Source organism: Hypomesus transpacificus, chromosome 15 (genome assembly GCF_021917145.1).
Source record: "Hypomesus transpacificus isolate Combined female chromosome 15, fHypTra1, whole genome shotgun sequence".
Lineage (NCBI taxonomy): Eukaryota > Metazoa > Chordata > Actinopteri > Osmeriformes > Osmeridae > Hypomesus > Hypomesus transpacificus.
The window spans coordinates 1,858,384-1,864,277 of record NC_061074.1 but is presented as its reverse complement, the minus strand read 5'-3'; positions in this window follow the sequence as shown (position 1 = coordinate 1,864,277).

Sequence of the window (5,894 nt, the reverse complement as noted above, 5' to 3'; positions counted from 1 at the left end):
CACCCTGCCCACCCTCCCCGCGCTTCCACACCCTGCCTCCCCCCTGCATCTCCCCACCTCCCACCATGTCTCTCCCTGACCCATGCCCCACACTCTCCAGAAGGACTCCCAGGGATTAGCAGCATTGAGCCCTCACAGCCCTGCAGTTGCACATAAACTCATTTGTTAATCCATGCTCTGCCTGCCACTGCACGGCCCTGGAGCAGACACACAATGGAGGCCGTGTCTGAGCACACAGGGCATCCAGCTCGTTGCGGGGTCTACCACTGCCGCTCTGCAGGGGCGTTGGCTGGGAAAGACAGGTCTGAAGTGTGCAAGGATTAACCAGACAATATAATTAGGGAACAGGGGCAGGAGCTAAATACCTGTGAGATTGTGTGTGTGCGTGTGAATTTGTGTTTGTGTGTGATGTGTATTTCTGTTGGTGTGTTTGTACACGTGTGGGTGTGTTTTAGTGGGCACGTGTGTTTTGTGTGTGTCTGTATATGTATCTTTGTGAGAATGTGTGTCTGCACTTGTGCGTTTTGTGCGTGTGGGTGTGCATGTGTTTTTTATGTGTGTGCGTGTGTTTTTTGAGTGTGTGTGTGTGCGTGCGCGAGTCTGGGGATGTAGCAAAGAGCTCCTGGCTGTAGTTCACAGGGTAGGATGATGCAAACTTGTCCAAGAGCTGCAATATCGAAACGGTTGTGAAGCCCATTTTAATGATGCATTATGTCACAGTAACACCTGCATGGCCACTGTTCTGCAAGAGAACAGTCTATTATATTGTACAACAGTACTACCCTAGTAGTTCTGCCATAGTACATATTACATTTAATTGATTTACCAAATGCTTCTATCCAATGCATCTAACACAATAATGCATGTAGAAAATTCATCCTTAAATCAAGGATCAGAAATGCATAGTTCTAACAGCATTTCAAACCAAGGAATGGTCTGTTTTTGTCTGGCAACAGTGCCAAATAACCACATCTCAGCAACCAGGCACCGTGAGCAATAATACTATCAAAACTACAGTGCAACATCTCAACCACAATATTACATAGTACAATGTGGCAAAAACAACGTTGCATTTTCAGTTGCACATCAAACAGGTTTGTGGGAGCAGTGTCGTGACGGTGGTACGACAGGATCTCAAACGCAGCATAAGGGACACGTTCGCAGGTGTCACAAGACGTACTGTCCTGCTAAGTGCTGCTTTCATTCCCCCCAGGCCGAGGGAAAAGCCATTAGTGCTGGTGGAGCTTGAAAAGGCTCATCCTGAGGCAATATGAGAAGGACCGTAGCGGTGGTGAGGTTCCCAGCTGAGCGGGGAGATCCTTCCACCACTGTGGAGCCTGGATGTCAGGGTTGGGACACTGGATGGAGACTAGACAGCACGGTTCTGCTACTGTACAGCTCTGCGAGAGAACAGTTTGCCAAAGTGCAGTTCTTGCAGAACAGAATTCTATTAGAGTACAGTTCTGTTTAACTGCAGTTCTGTCATAGTTCCGTTATCTCTTGTTATGTTACGATAAAATGATGTAATGATGTTTTGTTATAATATAATTATTTAATTGTACATTTCTGCTCATGAAAAAATGTGTTCAAATGAATATATGTTACTGCACAGTTCAACTGTTGGACAAATCTGTTATGATACAATTTGGTATGACATGGTTCTGCTATAACATCGATCTGCTAATAAAGCAACAGAATGCTCAGTTGACCAGCCACGATAACAGTTACCCAGAACATCCTTCCCAGGAACCAAACTAAATTAAAGGAAGTGATATTAAACCGCTGACCTCGTAGGTTAAAAATGGCCGATAGTTATTGTTTCTTGCTCCCAGGGCATGTAGACCACTCTACAACATCTATACCTTGTAGATACAATCATTCAAACGTGATGTTTGACAGATGTTTGACAGATTAATTTATCTGGAGCAGGTACAACCAATCAGACTACACGCCTGTTACCTGTGACCTCATCTAAAATGAGGGGAAAGGACTGATGGAGAAGACTAAAGGCGAGGAGAGAAGGATGTGAAAGAAAGGGAAGAGGAGATGCAGAGAGGAGGAGAGGAGGAGACGAGAGAAAGAGAGGAGGAGATACAGAGAAGGAAAGGAGGAGAGAAGGAGAGATGGAGGGAAGAAGAGAAGGGGAAAATGAGCGACAGAAACGAGGAGAGAAGGGGAGAACAAGAGGGAGGGAAGGGTAATTGCTGCTCATAGATGAAAAGTCCAAACTCAGAACGTTGCCCCTGGACGGAGACTGGCTGACCACTCTGATTACAGCTATTCTCTGAATGTTTAAAGGGAAGTGAGGGACTAGTGTAGTATTTAAATGAGGATTTAGTTAAAAGCGTCTGCTAAATGAACAGAATGTAAATGTGAATGTTAATGCAGCTTTAATGTAGGGCTGTGCTGTCTGGTGTGTGTCGGCAGCTGGGATGTTAGGGTACAGTGAGAGCTTCAGGGACCAGTCATGAGGACTAAGTGGAGGTGGGAACAGAGAAACCTTCATGAGAAACCTGCTGGAACATGGGGAGGTGTGGATGGAAAGAGAGAGAGAGAGAGAGAGGGAGAGAGAGAGAATGAGAGATAGATAGAGAGATGAGAGAAGGGGGAGGAAGGAGGAGCGGACAAGGAAGGGAGGGCATGCTAGTGAGGTAGAGAGACAGAGAGTAAAGAAAAGTAAGTCATGAGTTGTTAGTTTGTTTCTTATTTTGCGGCGGACACTGCGCCAGAGAAGGTTTGGTTTATTGTTGCTTCTGTCATTTCCTGGTGAAACTGGGTTCTCAAGCTGCTCTCTCTCAGTCTCCAGGGAGTCTCTCTGCCAACGCGGGCCTCCTCTCATTATTTCCTCCATAAAAACAAAACGTCTCATCCCCTCTGTGCCGTCTCCAGACGTGGTGTGTGGGTTTGTGCGGGTGTGGATCTTTACTTGTGTGTGAATGTTTCTGTGTGCGGGTGTAGTTTGAATGGGTGTGTGTTTGTGTGTTTGACATGAGTGTGTGTTTGTGTGTTTGACATGAGTGTGTGTGCGCTCGCGTCCTCTGTCAGGGCCCGGCCCACACCCTGGAGGGAATAAACGGTAAGATCACAGCTGAGCCAACCTTCTGCATGGACACCCTGACATGTCACACTCTCCTTCACTCACCCATAGACACACACTCACTCATGCACACACACACACAAACACACACTTAATCATATACACACACACACACACACTAACACTCAACGATATACACACACTCAAACACACACACATTCATATACACAGTCCCAGGGACACTCACACTAATTCACACACAGGCATTGTCAGACAGCCTGAGCCCACCTGCTCCAGGGCACCACCCTGACATCCCCCAGACAGGTGAGGGAGAAGGGAGTCAGAGGAGGAGGGCTAGAGGGAGGGAGGGATGGGATAGGAAAGGAGTGTGGAGGACCCTGATATAATAACTCTTTCTAAAAGGGATGTGAGTATCAAAGTTGACAATAAGGTCAGCGGTCTGTCATGCACACACTCACACGCACGCCATGCATGCATAAACACAAACACACACACACACACACACACACACTGACTCACACACACACTGTATCATATCCTGTAAAACTCCCAGATGCACAGACAAACACACACCAACACACCGCAGATGCACACACACACAAGCACATACACGCACACACATACACACACCACACACACACACACACACACACACACACACACACACACACACACACACACAAACTCCCACAGTAACACACAAAGTCCCCTCTTCTCCTTCCCACCCAGTCCCACCATTACACAGGTGTTGATGGAGTGGCAAAGAGAAGAGAGGAGCGAATGAGTGTGATGTCTCCAATCCTGACCAGGGGAAGTGAGACGAGGCTCATGTTCCCGCCACTGATAGGATGTCATCTTTGGACGGAACACGGCGTCCGGGCTGCCAGTCTTGCCACAGCACCGTCTCCACAATCAGCCAGTCGAAGGCCCCTGTCTGGGATGTGAATAATGACATATTTATTAGTGCACGATTGAAACTGTCACCTTCAGGACATCCATGCCGAGGCGCTGATGTTGCAGGGGGGGGCCGGTGGGGGCAGAGGGAGGGTGGGGAAAGAGGCTTGGGTGGGAGGGCTCTGGAGGAGACAATAAAGAGGAGGGGAGGTGGGCAGGGGAGGAGGAGAGGGGGAGGGGAGTAGAAGTGGAGGGAAGATGGGAGAGGGCAGGAGGGACGGGCAGTCCATCTGGACTGTGATGTTCAGCCCAGATCAGCGTCTGGATCCAGGCTGAGTCAAGCCAGAATACTGGTGTTTTGGTCGCGAGAACTGACCCACAAGGACAGCTTTTAGTACCTTGGCACACCACACTGGACACCATGCAAATCATGGACTCAATGGCGACCAACATGGTCTGATAATATGGTAATAATGTAGTACTGACAGATGATGACAGAGGGTGAGAGGGAGAGATACTGAGAGAGAGAAAAGTGATGGAGACACAGACCAGCGAGAAGGATCGACGAGAAGACAGAAAGAGACATTGTGTTCAAGAAAACATCGAGAGAAAGTTGGCCAGAGGGTGTGAAATGTACTGACAGAACAAGAGGGACAGAGAAAGAGAGAGACAGAGAGAGAGAGAGAGAGAGAGAGAGGGAGAGAGAGAGAGAGAGAGAGAGAGAGAGAGAGAGAGAGAGAGAGAGAGGAGAGAGATGAGAGAAGGGGGGAGGAAGGAGGAGAGGACAAGGAAGGGAGGGCATGGTAGTGAGGGAGACTAAGTTTAGTCAGTATAGTAGTCCTTCCTCTCCAACCATTAGAGAGACAAAAAGGAAAAGATTGGTGGGTGGAAAAGAGGGAGACAGATGGGGAGAGAGAGATGAAGAGAGACAAGAGGGATGGATGGAGAGAGAGAAAAGAGAGAGAGAAGGAGAGATACAGAACAAAGGTGACTTTTTGTGACTTGCAAATGTGAGGGGAAGGCAGCCAGTCAGCACCAGAGCAGGAATGACTGTCAGGTGTTCATTTTCCACATGACTACGAGCAGCCGAGGCCTGAGCCCTGAGAAGAATCACTTGACACGTTAAATGAGAGAGACGAAAGAGGAGGAGGAGGCTACGAGACAGATAAAGGAAAGTACAGAGAAAGTGAGAGTAGGGAGAGGGGAACCGTGGAAAGGTGATTCTTTGGAGACACGCCGGCATATGAAAATATCAGCTTGGAAGGAAAGAAACGTTTGTTCCTTACCCCCTCCCCCCCTTCCCCCTCTTCCATCACCCCCCACGGTCCCTTGGTGGCTCACCCCATAACATCTAACTGCCAGGCATGAAATGGATTGAAAGTAATAGAATCCATAAGTGTGTCTTGGTGTGCAGCACCTTGTTCTCTGTATTGTTGCTAACGCAGTAGAAATGTTGATAGGATTGGCTAAACAGGAAGTACTGGTCCTGATTGCCAAATGCTGCCAAACACTCCCCCCCCCCCCCCCCCCCCCCCCCCAACATACACAGACATTTACACACACATGTACAGTGGTTTTTTCGTTGATATGGCGACAGACGGAGAGATAGAGCTGGATTCCAGTCTAAATTTCCACACAGCTGGCGTGATGTGTGATAGTGTAACCAGTCAACCGAGGGGTTGATAAAGACATAGATCCAGTCTTCCCCTCGATCAATACAAAGGTGTGATGAAGACGTTTTTATTAGTGAGAGCTCGGGAACATCCAAACCAGTCCACCCTAGTGAACAGTCATTCTGACAAGTGGAGAGGTTTGACAGATTTCACGTCTCACTTAAAACTCATCCTATCAATATCCCTCTTCTGCCGTCAGTCTGACTGCATGGCTCTGTTTCACATACACACTCACTGCAGCAACAGACAGCAGGGACACACATGGACAG